This window comes from Protopterus annectens, chromosome 2.part2 (assembly GCF_019279795.1).
Source record: "Protopterus annectens isolate FY-2018-M chromosome 2.part2, PAN1.0, whole genome shotgun sequence".
In the NCBI taxonomy this organism is placed as follows: Eukaryota; Metazoa; Chordata; order Ceratodontiformes; family Protopteridae; genus Protopterus; species Protopterus annectens.
In genome coordinates this window covers 790,535,535-790,556,383 of record NC_056730.1, presented here as the reverse complement: position 1 = coordinate 790,556,383, position 20,849 = coordinate 790,535,535, and positions in this window count along the sequence as shown.

The window sequence follows — 20,849 nt, the reverse complement described above, 5'->3', positions numbered from 1 at the left end:
CTGACACCTCCAAACACCTTAACTCTCATTTCTTTCGTTTACACTCTTACTCTTCTGGCTTCCATTTCCACCAAGGAGTTTCTGAGAGCTCTGGCTTTCCAATGTTCTTTCTGTTCAGACTTAACATGAGCATGTTTCAGTGGTTTCTGAACTCAGTGTGGGTTCAACATGTTCTATACTTTGTAGTTCCTCTTCCTTGTCTCAGAAAGGAACATCACTGGTAGATTCAGTAATTGTCTCTGAAGCCAGGGATCCCTTTTCATCCTCCGCTTACTCTCAGGAATTGTTCAGAGATGCTTCAGACATGGGATGGGTGGGGTGACATTTAGCTCCCTAAAGTTTCATATGGTTTGGATCTTCTTATCATAGGATCATTGGATGTTACTAGGCTAATGGCCCTGAGACCCTTACAAGCCTAGCTACATTTTTCCCTCTTGCAATAGTGCTGTAAATAGGCCTATCTCAACACCTGCTGCCCCTGTCAAGAAGGGACACAGGTGACATGCTAGGGGTGAATTTGCAATTCCCCATCTAATCATAGAGATTCCATTTGTAAAGGGTCAGGAAAGGGCTCTGCTTTATTTGGATTGGAAGCTTATTGCAAAGTAAGGGTATCCTCTGGGAGATGAACCTATCTCTCCAGCAGTTAATATTGCTTCTCATGTTGAGGTCACTGGAATAGGTACAGTGGGTATCATTTGTCTAGCTAATATGTAGCATTTCCATCATTGCAGAATCCGCAGGTGCCCTATATGCTAGACAGAGATCACCCCTGAGCAGTCTGTATGACACAGAGTATAGTGACAGGGATTTCAGTCATTTAGCATAGTATGGGTGTTGGACATCTTGAATTTTCTTTGTCAGGCACTGCTGCGGTCTCTCCAATTGCTGCAGTTCCCTGGTGAGGTACATATCAAAGGGTGCATTGTACTCTATAATAGGTCTGATGAGGGAGGAATACTGGGGATTATAACCTCCTTTATCTGGAGGCAATGCCTTTATTGATGAGATGGACAACACAGAAGGTTTTCCTTAACACTGTAGTACATAGGGTTCAAAGGAGAGGTTGCTGTCAACCTGTGTGCCTAGATCTCTTACCACAAATTGGGTACTTAAGGAGGTGTTGTTAATGTGATACTTTGCAGGGACATCTCCCTTGCTTAAAGGGATGATGATGATGCACTTTTTAACATTTAACTTGAGCCTGTGGCTTTGGCACCAGTCGTTTGTTTGAGTAAGACTTTTTGGATGGTGTCAATGTCACTAGCGGATTCGATGATCATGCCCAGTTTGCAGTCACTTGCAAACTTTGTTAACTATATGCCCTTTGTATTGGCCTATACTTCTGAGAAGTAAATTCCAAACAATAGGGACTCCAGCACCGAGCTCTGTGTTACACCACTAGTTACTGGTCTGAAGGTTAATGAACACCCCTTTATTTTGACTGTGTGTGTCCTATTGGTGAACCAGCTTGCTACACACCTGACTATATACTGGTATGCTTGCAGATCGATGAGTTTATCTATGATACCTGAGTGAGGAATGGTGTCAAAGGCCTTTGTTAGCTCTAAGTAGGCAATATGCATAGATTTGACTTCATGCAGGGCTTTGGTGACTGTCTCAAAGAAGTCCACCCTCACCATTGCCTTGCATATGAGGTTGATCAGACATATGGGTCTGTTGTTCCCGGCGAGAGCAGAGGACCCCCCTTTGTGGAAGGGGACAACCGCAGCAGTTTTCCAATCAGCAAGAACAAACTCAGTGCTTAGAGTATGGTAAAAGAGGGTACTCCGAGTCATGCCTCTCAAATGTACAGATTTTCGCAGCATGTCCAGATTTTTGTTTCATATTTTTGGTCCATTTTTCAAAAAATTGTGTTTTTCTCACCAATTAGTGGCAAATCATTAAATATTGAGGTTAGAAAATAATGACAGACATTTGAGTTTCATATTTCATACCCTTCAGTAAAAACAAAATGAAAACTCTAGCAAAGCTAGAACTTCCACTGAATGACCTCCCAAACCTCTTGTATTAGAGGCACATGGGATATATGCAAGTGATCCTTAAGAACATCAGGTGTTTCAGCTAACTGGCGATTCTGAATGCCCATGACTTGATTCATCTTTTTAATGGACATTTTCAGGCCAATAAAGCCAGACCGCACTAGCTTTGGATATGCATATTTTGGCCTTGTTATGACCTCATCAGCACAGCACAAGCAGAGTGTTTGAATAAGCATTAGAAACACAGGGCTGTTATACCCAGCTGATGTTCATTATCATTAGGGTCACGACAAAAATATCCCAAACAAGAAACTAAAACAATCAGTAAGAAGGTCACTGAAAAAACAATCAGTAAAAAAAAATGAAAACTCTAGCAAAGCTAGAACTTCCACTGAGTGATCTCCCAAACCTCTTGTATCATACCCTTCAGAAAATTCATGTTAATGCAAAACCTGTTATTCTATCAACTTTCTAAGTTTGCAAGAGCAATATTTAAAAATTGTCCCAATTTGTGGGACTTTGTCCCATGTTTATTTATGGCTTTGTCCAGACTTCTTTCTCTAAGAGGTTGAGAGATATGCTCAGAGGTGCAGCTAAGTATTGCCTTAAGCAATTTAGAATGAAGTTAGGGATGTTTTCTGATCCCATAGAGACATATTTTTAGCATTTGAAAGGGCATTAAGGGCCTGCTCCTTAGTGATTTCTAGGGGAGGACATGAAGGAGGGATGTATTGTGGTATACTGGGTGGAGACAGCCGGAGAAGTTTTCACTGAACATGTCAGCCAGCAGGTTGGCAATATCCCCAGGTTCAGTATATGTTATGCCATTTATGACAAGTTCTGTCCACTCTGGGATTTACCTGCTTTGGATGTCTCTGCTGTTTATATAGGTTGCCGGAGAGTACCTCCACCCATGATGGCACTTCACTGATGTTGTGGTATAGGCCTGAGACATTATCTGCACCGAGTCAATAAAAACATGTCAACTATGATAGTATAAGAAAAAGAGGGGAACTGACAGCTTATAATGTGAAGTGTGATCCTGGTATCTGCACAGAGAATGAGAAAAGGATGGGGGTATGTGATATGGTGCTGTTTTAGGGGCACTAACATTTGGGGTGTACAGTAGGAGGTCTCTTCAAAGTGCGATCTATAGTTCTGTTGTGGAGAGATAAGATGTTACATTACCGCTGGTTTAACTGAAATTTGCCCAGCTATGTTGAGCCATTGAAGACCTGCTCTGTTAGATTGCATTGGCTGATTGTAATGGAAAATAATTGTATTTTTTTTTTCATCTACAACCACAGAGGTAAGCTGTCTGCATGTAAACAACAGCAGAACAACTAAGTCAATGAAACACTGTTAAAGCTCAAAGTGAGACCAGAAACAGTTGCCTTCAAATATATAGTCTTATTGTACACTCCAGGTACTGGGTGCTGGGGTGTTATCTCACAAATTATGTGTGATGATATTTACTTATCAATAGTTGAACTGAACTGGATTCATCCAGTGTGAATCCAATGTATAGTCTGTGCAACACAACTGCAACAGAATAAAAGTAGTAACTGCCAATTTGTTTGTTCATAACATTACATAGGCAACAGAGTCAAAAGCAGCACAATATTTTCAAATATTAAACATAGCAACAAATAAAACTGAAATATACTTTTTCTTACATAAGTAAAAGCAACAGCTGGACATACTGCAGGGCTTTCACTTCATAACAGTGGCTAAAACAATGGCACAATGAATGTGCATAGAACAGTTTTCCATAGACTGCTGTAAAACACTCTCTGTGCTATGTGCCATAACAGCTCAGGCACACACACCACCTTCCCCACAGTTGACTGCATTGAGAATAGAAACCCTACCTTTCTAAGGTACATAGACTACAGAACACAGTACTTAACACACATGCCACAGCACAAGTTTGATTTTAATAGGACTGTAAGACATCAGCAGGCCATGTTGGGGCCTGCTTGAAATGGATGTTAGTGAAGCACCAAAACACTACAAAACCATGCCATTGGAAAAAACAGTTTGGAAAACATGTTCCACTCTTCTTTATGGAGATACACACACACACACACACACACACACACACACACACACACACACACACACACACACACACACACACACACGCTCACTCACACAAACTCTACTGCAGTGAGAACCAAGCCCCTACCTATCTGAGTGCACAGACTACAGAACACAGTACTTAACACAAGTTCCACAGCACATGTCTGATTTATGTAAGACTGCAGGTGAGCTTATAGTAGATGATGTCAGCAAGCCATATGGGCAACAACAGCTTGGGAGGCCTGCATAGGCACATTGCTTCTTAGTGACACCTGAGGTTAGTAGCCTAACAGAAGTATACTGTTTAGAAGCCTAGCTGTGTAAGAACACAAGAACCCTTACTGAGCAGATTTGGCTGTCTGAGTTTGTCAGAGCAAGCCTGTGAGCACCACCAAATGGCCCTGTAGTTTTAGGTCAAAGATACTGAGAAATATATAGCAATAAGGACATTATCATATCTATGTATATATCTATATATCTGTATTTATATATCTGTATCTATATATCTGTATCTATATCTATATCTATCTATCCAACTATATATATATATATATATATATATATATATATATATATATATATATATATATATATATATATATATATATATATATATATATATATATATATATATATATATATATATATATATATATATATATATATATATATATATATATTCATATGTACACACACACACACACACACACACACACACACACACACACACATACATGTGCGCATGTATGTATATAATGTAATAGAGCAAGAAGCATTGGATTTGTGCTGTTTAAGTGTACATGCATGCGCATTTGCCTCTTTACCTGTTTGTGTGTAGGCAACCAGCATGCAGACGTGAGCCACACTGCTAACATCTGTGATTACTATTATGTAATATATACCTGCTACTATAGCACACTCCTGTCTCTACTCCAGGGCCGGATTTCCCAATGACTAACAGCAATATTTGAATGTATCTGCTTTCTGTTGCTGGCAGTCTGACAGAAATCTTATCTGTTTTTTCCCTGTTTCTGCAGTGCTACGCACATTGCACGAATTAGATAAGCCTTCTCAAAAATGTTTTCTTGACCTGGTGCATCACATAAATGTGGAATTAAAACAAGACAAAGAGGAGAAATATTAAAAGTAAGGGACACTTAAGCAATGTCTGTAAAAGCACACTAACAACTGATAGCACACATCCAAAATTTCTACTTATGTCAGTGTCAGGATTAAAACCCTCACACCAATACAGCTTCAGCAAACAGGATGGCTGTCTTAGTCCTCCTTGCCACAGAAGCAGCTTGCCAGCGCAGAACTGGAGTCATTCATCACACAACCAACTGCATAAAAATTTAGACTGCTATCAAACCATGGACTGTATATTGTACAAATAATTCTCTGTATTATATTTGGGCATAGAGCAGTTAGTAGTCACACAACCTGTCATAATTATGGTTAGAAATATACATCTGTCTGCCTTACATGTCTGTGTTTGTTGTCAATTCATCAATTACCTACGTAATTCTATATAACTGTCCTTAAAATGTGAGAGGATATTAACCATGGCATAAGCACGCATATACTGTGGTTTTAGGGGTAGCAAAACTGTGTTACTGTTATGGTAGGTACAAAGGTACACTCCTCTTTCAGGGGGGTGGGGAAACAAAGCACATTTACTGATATGACACAGACAAGTCTGAGGTTAGAAACTGCAATGTGTAGCCTCACTTTCTAACTTCTCTCTTGAATGAGTTACCAGTATTCTGCAAAGGTACGACTGTGTGAATGTTTCATGCCCGAGGTCTACTAATTACAAATGGACACATATTAGTAAAATAACTGTCTGTAGTCACATGTTAAAGTAATTTCTGCACAAATCCCCCATTGTTTACTTGCTTACTGTACCAAGTTAAGAGATACAAAGATATGTCATAATAATCGTCAAGAATACAGTCTAGGTTCAGGACTTACCTTGCAAATGTACCAGTTAACACACCTTTAGTTCACTGCTGACTCTGTTTGATGCAAGCAATACACAGCCAATACATGGATAAGTAAAAGTTGTGTGAGTTACCTGACATCAATTTTAATATATGTATGTGAGTAGTATAAAGGTATTAGGTCCCTAGGTGGCCAGTGAATGTGCTATGGATTTTCTCTTAGCCAAAGCAAGGGCATATTGAGCACACCTATGTTTGCCTACACCCACAGCAGCTGGTGGTTTCCTCTTTGACTCTTCATCTGCCTGTGGCTGTGTTGAACTAGATGGTGTTGGGGGGATGTGTGACACTTCCCATTACAGAGCCTGCTGCAGCTGTTTCCACAGGATCAGACTTTGGAGCAAAGCACATGCTGTGAATAACTGTGTACATGTGAGTGGAAAATACTGCAGGGCTCCACAAGATATATCTAGGTACCAGAAAGTGACTTAAGCAGCCCAAAGACACACTCTATGATGTTTCTAGTTTGAGCGTGTACCTCATTATGGCATTCTTCCATGGGTGTATGTGCACTTCTGATGGATGTCATCATCCAAGGTTCCAGGACATAGCCAGCATTCCCCAGTACATGGCCCTGTGGGATGTCCCCCCCAACAAACATCTGGTACAGTTGTGATGTGTGCCAGATACAGGAGTCATGATAACTACCAGGGTTGATAGCATAGATATTCAAGATAATCTCCTTGACATTGCACATGACTTGGCAGTTGATGGAGTGGTATCCTTTGTGGTTAATGTAGATTCTACCCTGCTCACCAGGTGGTGCCTTGATGTGTACATGGGTGCAATCTATGGCACCCAGTACTTCAGGGTAGTGCACTATACAGTAGAACTGTTGCATATTGCTAGCCTTCTCCTCAGCAATTAGGGGAAAATATATGTGTTCACTGGCATGTATGACCATAACATCCAGGAACTGGTGGAGTATCCTGGATGATGATGCCTGTGACACCCCATCATGTCCTCAGTTGGTCTTTGAAAAGTACCTGTAGCTAATATTCTAAAGGCTACACATACCTTAGTTTCCACTTGGATGGGTTCCCCTCGGTAGTGTCTGGCTTTGAGTTTTGGCCGGCAGAGCTCACAGTTTTCTTGTAATATGTCCCTGTCCACCCTGTAGTGCTCTACAATCTCCAGCTCATCTAGTACCTAGAAGGTTACCCTGGGCCTGAACACTCTTCCCCTTCTTGGCCTAGGCCTATTGTCACCAGCACCAGCAGCATTAGCTTCAGCCTCTAGCAGATACATATGTAGAATAGCTGCAGCAGCCCCTAGCATTATCTCAGTTAAAATTTCCAAGTCTCTACTCCAATGGTATTGAAGTATTGAGGGAAAATAAGAATGCAGGCTACATAGATACTTTCTTCATTTGTTGAATACATCCACCATGTGGGATTGGCTAATTAAGATGCAATTCACCTACTTAAGCTATAATTAGCATGATTTAAAACACCTGCTTCATTGCTCAGTAGTGCGTATTATGAGCACCTTTGTGCAGCTCCACCTACCATCACATTAAGCATAAGTAAAATTCATATTTTATCTCTGTTTTCCTGATATCATGCAAACATGAAACCTAAAACGTGAAGATAAGCTTGTGCATCCGATATTCAAACCCAGGACCATTGACACTGAAGCCCTGCATATACACGTGTTGCCACTGGTATTGTTACATAACAAGTACACTAAAACTAGCCTTTTATTGCTCTAATTCCCATGGATGTACTAAGAGCAACAATGCACAAACATGTTAAGAAAAAAAAGGGAATCTGACGCACACACCTAATGTTATCACTCACTGTTAACATCCATTGGAAACAAAAACACTGTGTAGATACCTACGCAATGTGAACATCCTAACACAGTTACTCTTTTTTGTGATTCAGTAAGTCTACTGAGTTGTGGCCTAATCTGCATAATAACTGTGTTGGAATTTACATGGTTAGTAGCAGTGTAAGCATGGGAAACTGCATGGGAGTACAATGTTGTAAGCACGAGGCAGGGTATTACTTTGTTTAAACATGTTATATATACTACATAATGTTACAGTACATTAGAATACTCTGACTCATGGATTTTAAACATTTTATCAGCCTGCATTATGTACAGGTTTATTTTTCACTTGGAGGTGGGGGAACAAAGGTGCATTTATGTTATGGCAGTTAAAGTGACATTTTTGGGGGGTAGAATGATGTTCTAGCATCTACAGTGTGTACTTAGGCCATAATATATGTGGTGTTATCAGTTAAGGTCAGTTCTGTCAATATTTCAGAACTTTTATTGCCCTTGTTTATATGTAGACTCTTGTACTCGGAAATTTTCTGAGTACACTGCCAACACGTACACAGAGTCTACATAATTTTATTGTAGGTTGTTGGATCGCTCAATCATGTTGATTTCCTTCATTATCATAAATTTCAGCTACATTTGCTGAAATCTGCATTCCATGAATGTTTCTGTATTTGTGCTTGACTGCGTGTGATTGCACAACACCACACGGAGATTACTGAATCTAAAACTTGCCACACCCATATACACATCTCACCGTGACATGCACATAGTAAAAATTATCATGTAAGCTTTACTGAATTCCCCCTATTGTGATTGACCTATGGTCAGATCTCACTAGAGATGACTGTACACTTGGTGTGGTACAATGATCACTCACGTTCGTAAGTACAAGATCCACAATATTTGAACCCCTAGTGGGGATGGTTACCAACTAATCCAGGACATTAGAGTTTGCAACGTTCAAGAATCTCTGGGTGCAAGTGTAGTTAGACCAGTCTATTGATGGGTAGTTAAAGTCTCCAAGAACTATAGTGTTAGGTGTTATATTGAGGGACTCCAGGAGATCCAGGTAGGCATTGTGGGTGTCCTGGTTCATGGAGGGAGACCTATAGCTGGCGATAATTTGGAGGGGTGATTTATCTACAGAGGGTTGTACTTGGAGTATTTCGAGGGACTCATTTAGACTCACCGATCTGGAGGAGCATTTGTCTTTAATAAGAATTGATACTCCTCCTCATTTGGATTTCCTATTCTCCTTTGATGGTCTGAGCGAGTGGATGGAACTATAACCTGGTATGGCAGGGGTGCTCTCTGCAGCTTCGAGCCAGGTTTCTGTTACAGCACAGACAACGACATTCTCCAAGCCAGGCCAGCTTTCAATGAGTGCAGCTTTAGGTTAAGACTCCTAGCATTTAGCAGCATGACCCCAATGTTGGTTTTTGAGGAAAAATTTATGTTGGAAAAGTTGTACCTGTGACATTGCCTAAAAGAGGCACTATGGGGGAGGCAAGAGGCTTTACCAGAAGCCAAATTCCTAGGGGTGACATGTGTAGACCATCTCTGGCAAAGCATCAAGGTCTAACAACCATATCATTCCAGGCTGACAGGAACTGCATCCCCTTGGAATGACACCAGAAACTAAGCCAGTTGTTAAAGTCAATCATCTTTTGCTTGTATTGCAGCAGCATCCTAGGTGATGGTACTATGCTGCTTAAGGCTAGGGATATAACTGCCTGGGATACATAATCAGAGAGCTCAATCATATCTCTCTTCATATAGTCCAGAGAGGTACTTCTCAAGTTGTTCACACCAACATGTGCTATGAGAGACTTGAGTGCATGTGTGATGTTGTGGATCCTGGCACCTGACAGACAGCTGACAGTGACCTACTCCTTATCCAACCTGGTGAGTGGCACATCAGTGTTTCTCATAATAGTCACCTATGACTAGTGTATTTGATTTAATGTTACACCTTAGAGGCGTACTTGGTGAGACACTGTCATGTGCATTTTGATACACCCTGTGTTTATCTGCAAGTGAGCTATGTATGGTGTGCTTGTGTTTGAGGGGTCTCCATGCTTTAGGTAGGCTTTTAGAGAGGACCTCTGCACATATGGGTTTATGTGTTGGCTGCATGATAGGTGGATCTTCAGCCCTTTCATCCTCTTTTATTTCCAGGGCCTTTCAGTGTGTTCACAGCAATACCATAGTGATGTGGCATATCAACATACAGGGAGGGATGCAATCTTATCTTCTTTGCTGGTTGGGACTTCTGGTATGGGATATTACTGTCAAGTATCAAGTGACTCTTACATTGTGGCAGACACTCTGAGCAGGTCCTTAACTATGTCGCATAAATGGATGCTTCACAGGGATGTGTTTCTGGACATCACCTACCATTTGGGTACATCAAGTGGATCTTTTTGTTTACCGTCTGAACAGACAACTTCCTCTGTTTTGTGTCAGAGTCCCAGGTTCCCTGATATGGAAGGTGGGCACCATCTAATTTTCTTGGAAGGGGATGTTTCTTTAAGCATTCCCTCCCCTTCCACTGATTCCAAAAGTCCTGTTCAAAATTCAAAAGGATGCTCCAAAAATCTTGTTGGTGGCTCCTTTTTGGTTGTGACAGCACTGGCTCCCTCTATTTCTGCATCTAGCCAGGGGCAGTCATCACACGTTAACTCACAGGGTGGATCTAATAACACAAGACAAGGGATCTCTCATCCATTCCCACCTGTCCACACTTCATCTCACACTAAGGGTGATAGGATTTTGATTCCTCATAGACACCTTTTTCTGAGGACACACTGCAGGTCCTAAAGGATGCCAGGAAATTAAAATTAAAAAAGATAGCTGGGTGCACAAGATCCAGGATAAAAAAGTGCCCAATCCAGATAGGCACACTGGTGCCAGGACCGGAAAAGATCACATTGTAGAATCCTCAAAATGCGGAAACATTCCTACAATGGGGCCAGGCCAGGCCCAGGGAGAAGATGGCCCCCTTGTTGTAGAAGGAAGTAGCAGTCCACAAAAAACACTAAAACTGATAGGCCAAAGAAGAGCCATAAAGATGATAAAGTGGACTATTGAGGATAAGAAAGAAGTTATGTATTGTTACTATTATGCAAAAACTCCAGAATTTCCAAACACAAGATCTACAAAATGATTAAAAGAGAAATTAGAGGAAAGAAAAACAATTAAAACAATTCCACAAGAAAAACTGTCAGAAGCTACAAATAAAAACTTGTAATCTTTAATACAACAGATTTGTGAAAAACAGTATATAGATCAAGAAATATTGATCTGTTTGGAAAAAGAAACATCTGAGGAAGTGAGAAAATATAAATAATAAAACCTATGGTGCAATATTTATGCAAAGGAGAAAGCCAGATTAATCAATATAAAGAAGGCAGCCCCAACGATATTCAAAGAGAAATACAGGCAAAGGCATCCAGATATGGATAATTTCACAATAAAGAAAATAATATTACAAAGAGTGAATGTAGAAAAGAAGATTAGTAAAGCAAAAGTTAAAAAATAGAAGTTGAAGCTATGGAGTGCCTGCAAAGTGAAGGCTTTGGTGCAGAAGGTGTAACACATGTTACATCACAGCATGATGGAATGAGTCCCCAAAGTAAGGAGAAACAGGAAGATCAGGAGAGATCTGAAGAAGAAATATGGACATGGGAAAGAAAAAAGAGATTTAATATGGTGTAATATTTATGCAAAGGAGAAAGCAAAACTAACCAATACAAAAAGGCCAGCAACAAAGATATTTGAAGAGCAATACAGTCAAAAAAATCTGGATATAGATAACTTTACAATACAAAAAATAAGAAGACAAGGAGGAAAAGTAAAAAAGGAGATTAGTAATGAAGTTAAAGAAATAGAAACTGAAGTTATGGAGTACCTGCAAAGTGAAAGATTCAGTATAGAAAATCTAATTCAGAAAGCATCACAACAGGATAGAGCAATGGATATCCAATTTAAGGGGAACCAGTGGAACAAAGAAACAATTGGTCAGGTGTTATATGAAGATATTTTACAGCTTTCCACAGGAAACCAGTGTAAATGCTCACTTGAAGCTGGATAGCAAGTGAAGGAGCAGGAAACTGTAGAAACTCTGATGCAGTCAATGTTGAGGAGTGATAGGCCAGTGAGTTCCCATATGACAGAGCAATCGATGGCACAGGATGAAATTGGAGAATGTGCCACTGGGAGATGGTATAGAACTTTCTATAGAATTCCCACGGGAAATAGAAAATAAAAAATGGGCCCTCAGTTTAGAAGACTATGAGCTAAGAGAAGAGTTGCTTGATTTAATAGAGGCAGACATATTAAGATCAATGAAAGAAATAGACTGCAGAAGGTCAATAAAACTCAAAAATTCAGACGTTTGATAGAATGAATGCAGTAATTGGGACTGTCCATAGAGACTCATGTGATATAACAGAAGTAAACAGGATATATTACTGTGCAGCTAAGTTAATAACTGATCAAGTTCTACCACAGGAACACAGGGAAGTGAGGGAAAGGAAGGGGAAAATCGAATACCATCATGGAAGTATCGAATAGAGAAAACTATGAAGCAATTAAAACAAGAAGTGTCACTGTTAGAAGAGGGAAAAGATCAACAAAAATACTAAGAAAGATAGATGTAATAAAAGGAATGTGCAGTACTAGAACATATCAGGATCTGTCATGCACTATTTCAAATAACAAGCTAAACATCTCAGCACAGGTGGAAAAACTTTGAAGATACACAGACAAATATAAAGAAAAAGTACAAAATAAGCAATTTATTGATGACCCAAAAAGATTTACAGAGAATTGGGAAAGAAGGTAAAAGGAATTGAAAGACCACCAAAAAAGAAGAAATAGATGCATTTTGGAGAAGTATTTATGAAGATCCTGTGGAAATGCTAAATGGTTAGAAGCAAAAGAGAGAATAAGAAGTTTAGAGGTACAGGATATGAAATGGGATGAAGTAACATCCAGAGAAACTGAAACAAAGTTAAGAAAAGCCTCCAATTGGAAAATCCCAGGCCCAGATGCAATACCTAACTTCTGGTTAAAAGTATTAACATCTTTGCATGAAGATTTAGCTATGAGTAAGAACTATTTATATGCGCACCCTGAACAGACACCAACCTGGCTAACAACAGGAAAAATGATGCTCCTACTTAAGAGTGAACCTGCAAGCTATGCTAAAAACTATAGACCAATAACCTGTCTTCCGACGACTTATAAACTATAGACCTGAATTGATGCTGACAGACTTTATAGTCATTTAGAAGAAAACTCAATTATGGCAGAAGAACAAAAGGGCAATAAAAGAAAGTCACATGGAACAAAAGATCATTTGTTGTTAAATAAAGTCATAGTGGAGAACTCTAAAAAGGGGAAGAATCAAAGTATGGCATCGGTTTTCTATAAAAAAAAACATTTGATAGTATCCCACATTCATAGATAAGAGTGCTTAAAAATGTATAAGATACACCCTACATTGATCGACTACATTACAGAGACCATGAAGCAGCAGACCACTTTGCAATTAAGCCATGATAAAGGACAAATTATTATTCCATGGATAAAAATTCAAAGGGGGATATTCAAGGGTGACTCTCTGTCAACGCTGTTATTCTGTCTTGCCCTTAACCCATTAAGCTGTCTACTTAACAGCTTAGGGCATGGCTATAATTTGCCTCCTAGAAAACAACAAAGTGTAAAGACTTCTCATGTTCTCTTTCTTGATGATTTAAAACTGTATAACTCATCAGATGAGGACCTGAAAGCACAACTGCAAGTTGTCAAAACTTTTTCGGATGATATAAGAATGTTGTTTGGTCTTGATAAATGTGCAAAAACAACCTTTAAATCAGGAAAACTGCAACACCGAGAAAACATCAGTTTGGGACAAGAATGTGATATAAAAGAACTGGAGCAAGAGGGAGTGTATAAATGTTTGGGAATTAATAAAGGATCAACAATAAAATGTGAACCAAACTTAGTAAGGAGTACTTTAGAAGATTTAAATGAATCCTGAAAATACATCTAGGAACAAAATTCAAACTATAAACCAATTCGCTCTTCCTGTCCTGACTTACAGTTTTGGAGTGATTGAGTGGCTCCAAAATATGTTGGACTGATTAGATAGGAAAACAAGAAGAATGTTTCATGCTCACCAAATAATTTATAAAAATTAATGCATACCAAGATTATATTTTCCCTGTCTTGAAGGAGGGATGGACCTCCTTGAAACTGATTACATGTATAGATCTACAATCATGGGACTGCACACATATATGCTGACCTCACAAGACTCATATGTAGTGAAAGTTTTGAAGCATGCAGAGAATAAATCTAAAATGACTTCTCTGCTTAGTCTAGCAGAAACAAATCAGCATCAAGCAGGAATGGAAATCAAACCAGAAATAGATAAAAAAACAGGCTGCAACTGAATGTGCCAAAAAAAATATAAGGTGAAGGACCAGATGAGAAGGCTAGAAATGTGGAAAATGCATAAATATTGTTGCAAGTATAAAAAACTTCTTGAAGAACTTCATGTTGATCAAGAACAAATGCAGGAATGGTTAAGGAGAGGTAAATTCAAATCAAGAGATAAAAGGTTAATATTGGCAGCACAAGATAATGTGCTACATACATGTTTGTTTGCAAAGTCCATTGAACATGTGGGAGAACAGACAAATGTCGGATTTCTAAAACAGAATGGAAACAGTTGCACACCTCGTTGCTGGTGGAGATATACTGATGGCAGAAGGACTGTATACTGAAACGTGTAATAATATGGCAAGACTGTTGCACTGGGAATTGTGCAAGCAATATGGTACTGAAGTGGTCAAACACTGGAAACATGAGCCACAAAGCATCATAGAAAGTGCTGAAGTCTACATCACATGGAATCTCCCACCACCAACAGTTCAAATGATAGATGCTGATATAGTGGTCAATGAAAAGAAGACAAAAGTAGCATTGATCATTGAAATTGCCACATGCAGTGACTACAGTGTCTTGCATATAGAGGGACATAAAGTCATAAAATATCAGGATTTGCATGCAGAAATGAGATCAGCATGGAAGAAATATCCCAGACAGTTCCAATAGTAGTAGGAGCAAAAGGTCTTATAAAAAAGAATCTACAATACAATTGCATTTAGATTTGTTACTAATACATTTAACCCCATACGAATTGCAGAAGGAGTCATTACTGGACACATTGTGGGTACTGCGAAGAGCACTTCTGGCTTACATCACAGATTGAAAGAATACTAATTTCATGAACTTTAAATGTACTTTGACAAAGGAATGGGGACCATTCCTCTCATGGTATTAGAAACCCAAAAGACTTGGAGAAATTAAAAAAGAGAGAGGCCAGGAAGCCTACTAATAAAAAATTGTACTTATCCAAATGGAACTGGTTTTCTATTTGGTGTTTGTCTCATAACCTGGACCCACTTAATTTGGATGTTTCTTTGGTTATCTCTTATTTGTGTGAGTTGCTCAATGCTGGTTTGGCCTATTCTTCTATTAAGGCCCACTTATCAGCTATCTCTTCTTGTCTACCTTTTTCTCCTCCTTTAGCTACTTGATTTGAGGTGAAACAATTTCTTAAAGGTGTACTTAATATTACACCTCCTAGGAAGCCTTTTCCTCCTCCCTGGGATCTTACTTTTGTTGTGGAGAAGTTGACTTAGTCTCCTTTTGAGCCTGCTGCTTCAGCTTCCTTGCAACATTGTTCTTGGAAGATTGTTCTTTTGTTAGCTTTTACTTCACTTCTACCAGATGGGTGTCTGAGTTGTAGGCCCGTATGGCCTGCCCTCCTTTTTTTGATCGTTCATAAGGACAGAGTGTCCTTGCGCACTAACCCTTATTTTATGCCTAAGATGGTTAATGAGCTATCACTTAACCAGTCTATTAATCTGCCTACTTTTTCCCCTATCCACAAGCTAAGAGTGAGAGGGTGCTGCATTCTTTGGATGTGCATAGGCAACTCAGGATTTATTTGGATAAGACTAAGACTAATAGAAAATCAGTTATGCCTTTCATTTCATCCTAGATCTTTGGCAGTTACTGTATCCAAGCAAACATTATTCTTGGATTTCTAAGGCTATTTCCTTTTGTTACACTTTTCATGGCAAGAGCCTTCCTTCTTCACTTAAGGCTCATTCTACTAGAGCTGTGGCTTCTTCTGGTGCTTTTTTTTCAAGGGCTAAGCTACTAATTCTATTCTTGAAGCAGCTACCTGGACTTGTGTGAATACCTTTAACAAGTGCTATAAGCTGGATGTTATCTATAGAGCTAGTCTAGTTTTGCTAGTGGCATTTTTCAGGGCTTTTTAGGGGACTCTTCTGCTCCTTCCCACTCCCAAGTGTCCTCTTAAGCTTTGGCACTCTCCCATATGTTAGAATGCTGCAGCAGTGAATGTAAGGACATAGTACGGTTGTGTAAAATCTTACCATAGCAGTAGATGTCCTTACCTTCACTGTTGCAGTATTCACTCCCTCCCTCCATCCCCTTAGTGCTTTGGCTTCCTGGATGTACAAATTACCTCATCAGTTCCTTGAACTGGTGTTCCTACTGGGGTAATCAGTTCTATTTTTGGTAGGCCTGAATGTCACCTTTATGCACCATGATACTCAAGTAGAGTTTGTGTGATTTTTGCCATACCTTTTAAGAAACAGGAGTCTCTGGTACACTGGCAAGATGTCGGCCTTCCAAAGTGGGGAATCCCATATGTTAAAATATTGCAGCAGTGAAGGCAAGGGCATCTACCATTATGGGAAGATTTTACATGACTATACTTTGTTGTTGAGAGACTTGAGTGCATGCATGACTTTGCGGATCCTGGCACCTGACAGGCAGCTGACCAAGACTTTCTCCTTGTACAACCTAGTGAGGGGGACATCTGTGTTTCTGACTATAGATTTGCCTATAACCAAGACATTGGTTTTGAGGTGTTTTGTCTTAAGGGCTTAATGGGTGAGACACTGATACATATGTTCTTTCGGGACTGTCATGTGTGTAGAAGGTTTGCATTTGCAAGGTCTCTGCTTTTTTGGTAAGCTTCTAATGAGTACCTCTGCATATGTGGGGTTATGTGTTGTGCATTCGGTTTGTTGAGGAGGTGAAGTGTCTGTGCTGTCAACCTGTTTCATATCTGGTTTGTTGTTACCTGAGAGATAGAGCATTTATTCTAGATTCATTGTATACTTGCATTTCTCACATATTGTATGGGTAAGTTGTAGGAGTACATGGTTATCACTATACATGAGGCCATAGAAACCTGAGTGAGTAAAAATACAAGCACCCTTATTAAGCATATTTAGATGGTCATTCTTAGCAGAGCAATTTTGCGAGCAGCAACAAATGGACCTGTCTATGAAGGACATAGGTGTCACCCCAGAGGCTGAAATTGGCTCCCACTGCATGTGAAGCAGTACTCCTCAATGACCCTGGTCAATGGCAACATTGACTACTGGTTGGGTGATTGTACAGTTGCCTCTGAGCTGGCACCTATGTCACTCTTGAACAGGGCCAGTTGGTCCTGCTCACAAACACACACTAATAAAAACAACAGCCCAAGTATGTTCAATAAGGGTACTTTTGTTTTTACACAGCTAGGATTTGACATACCTTAGTGCTAATAGGCTATTAGCCGTATATGAACCTATGAAGCTACAGTATGTGCCTATGCAGGCCTCACAACCTATTGTTCCCTACATGGCCTCCTTCTCATCTGCTATAAGTTCACCTGCATTTTTCTATAAATCAGACTTGTGCCATAGCATGTGCATTAAGTAATGTAGTCTGTTGTCAGTGTGTTAGATAGGCAGCGGTTCTGTTCTCACTGCAGCCAACTTGGTGTGTGTGTGTGTGTTTATGTGTGTCTGTGTGTGTGTGTGTTTGTGTGTGTGTGTGTGTGTGTGTGTGTGTGTGTGTGTGTGTGTGTATGTGTGTGTGGGTCAAGACAGAAGACAGGCCTTTGAGTTTCAGACTTCATGTTCTTCAGTTAATGCATGCTAACACACATTCTGTTTTTCTAGCAACTTTCTACATTTATAAGAGCAATATTTAACATTTGTGCCTTTGCCCCCATATTATGTCATGTTTTTTCTCCAGATTTTTTGTGGCAAGAGGTTGAGAGGTATGATCCCTACTTGCCATCTTTAATTGCCCCCCACATTATTTATGACTTATGTCCCTATTTCTTTCTCTAAGAGACAGCCATGATGATCAAAGTTACTAAATAATGACATGCCTTTGAGTTTGAGACTTCATGTCTTTCAGACAATGCATGCTGACACAAATTCTGTTATTCTAGCAAAATTTATAGTTTCAATATTTAACATGTGTCCATATATTTCGCCCTTTGTCCTATAGAGTGGACAGAGACCTCCTGCAGCAAATCGTTGAGCTGTGCAGGCCACGCCTCACACACAGAACCAACAGAGGGGAACCCATCCCAGTGAAAACCAAGGTATGTGTTGGCCTAAGAATACTAGCAACAGGTACCTTCCAGAGACCAACTGGTGATATGATGGGGATATCACAGGCATCAGCCTCCAGGGTACTGCACCAGTTCCTGGATGCCATGTCAGCACATGTCGGTGAGCATGTATATTTCCCCAATGCCCGTGAGGTATTGGTCAGCAATATGCGTCTCTTCCCGCAAATAGCGGAATACCCTGAGGTAGTGGGTGCAATAGACTGCACACACATATGCATCAAAGCACCAGCCGGTGAGTGGGGTTGAGCCTACATTAACCGCAAGGGCTTTCCCTCCATCAACTGCCAGGTCGTGTGTGATGCCCAGGGCATAATAATGAATGTGTGTGCTGGCTGCCCTGGGAGCTACCATGATTCCCATATCTGGCATTTGACGCAGCTGTACCAGACATTTGCCAATGGGGACATCCCACATGGTCACCTAGTGGGGGATGCAGGATATGCACTGGAGCCGTGGCTGATGACACCCATCAGAAACGCACACACACCTGGACAGGAACGCCATAATGAGGCACACGCACAAACACGTAATGTAATAGAGCATGTGTTTGGGCTGCTCAAGTCACGGTTCCGGTGCCTGGACACATCTGGTGGAGCCTTGCAGTACTCACCAACTACATGTACCCAAATTGTCATGGTATGTGCTATGCTACATAATATGAATCTGTGAAAACAGCTGCAGCAGGACCAGCATAGGGCCGGGACAAACAGCCCCCCACCATTGCCAAGGCCATCACAGGCAGCGCGTGACTCGGAGGAACAAACTGAGCCTGCCCCAATAGGCAGAAGGAGACATGCCCAGTATGCCCTGGCCTTGGCAAAGAGGCAACACATAGCACATACACTGGCTCAGTAGGAACCCTGGGAATGATACCCCTCTCTGACTCACTCATATAGTAACAGGGACGCCTAACATGACACAACCTGCTCTCAAACATGTACAGGGAGTGTAGTATGTGCATCCGACAGAGGCAGCCCTGCAGCACCACCTGAGGCATGATTGACATGTGTTAAGCAATCTAACACCATCTAGTATATGCAAACATAAAGACTCTGCCTAACATCTTACCCTTACCAAGCATGATGCCACACGATGAAGACAACAAGATCAAGTACAATAATTGGCTGAGGTATTGCTGTTAGCAAGGGGGAACACATGGCTGACAGCCTGGGCTGACATGCCGAGCAAGACATGATGCCCCACCTGCTAGGGATGGCACGCACCCAGCACACCTGGCTGTGTGGATACTGGCAAAGGCTGTTGTCACCCCCACTGTGCCTTCAATAGGTAAGTCCGGAAACACAAAACCACCACCATAGGTAGCACAAGGGATAATAACCTGGACGTAATGCTACCCAACGCCAGAAGTCTAACCTGCAAGGTGCATGCAGACCAAACCCACCACAGCATGGAGAATGGTAATATGTGTTCTGTAACAGAAACCTGGATCAAGGCCCAGAAGAGCACCCTAATACTACCAGGTTATGCCTCATACCATGCTCTACAGCTCCAAAACATGGAACACATGACAATAGGAGTGTGGCTACCAGTAATTATCAAGGATAACCACACCCCCAGGTTGGTACCACAGCAAGAAGCAGCATGGACTATCCACGGGCAAGTAACACTGGCTCAAACTGTGTACCTGTTTGAAGCCTGCTACAGACCACACTCACAAACCCAGGTACCCCAGCCAGCCTTCCTGAAAACACTGCAGAGTATGAATGTCTCAACAAATACCAAACAAGGCACACACAAAGTATGACATAGGTGACAATCCATTATGTATGGAAGAAGTAATCAGGGACCTAGGGACACAAGTGGACGGTAACCTGTCATGTGACACTCACATTGCCAAGGTGGCCAGGAAGACCTGCTATATTGCCTACCTTAATATGAAAGGATGCACAGGTAGAGCAAGAGAGGTCACTGTGCCCCCATACTCTTCCCTTATCAGGCCCATACGTGACAACAATGCCCCAGTTCGGATGTACCTTACCTTACACCTGCAGCAGTTAGAAAGACTCCAAATGTACCTCACCAACAGGATAAAGGGTCCAAACATTGGACATCTGCAGCCTGGCTGAAGAAACCACAGCCCAATTCAGAAGCATACTGCCCAGTCAGAGGTGATGTATGCCTGATGTACAAGGCCATGTCCAATCCAAAATGAATGGACATGCTCCACTGCAGAAACCCCAAATCCATCAGAGACACCACAGTGAGATATCTGAACCTTCACACATAGATAAATAGGATGTGCTGGAGGGACAGATCCATAACCCAGAGGCTCCTGACACTCTGGAACAGAATCCCAGTCCATAATAGGCTGAGCTCCACACTCAAGCTCAACAAGAGAAATCTGGTGAAGTGCATGGGAGATAGTAGGTGTACACTGGGGGCCATCCCTGTGTCACATCTAGTACAGTAAACCCTACATGG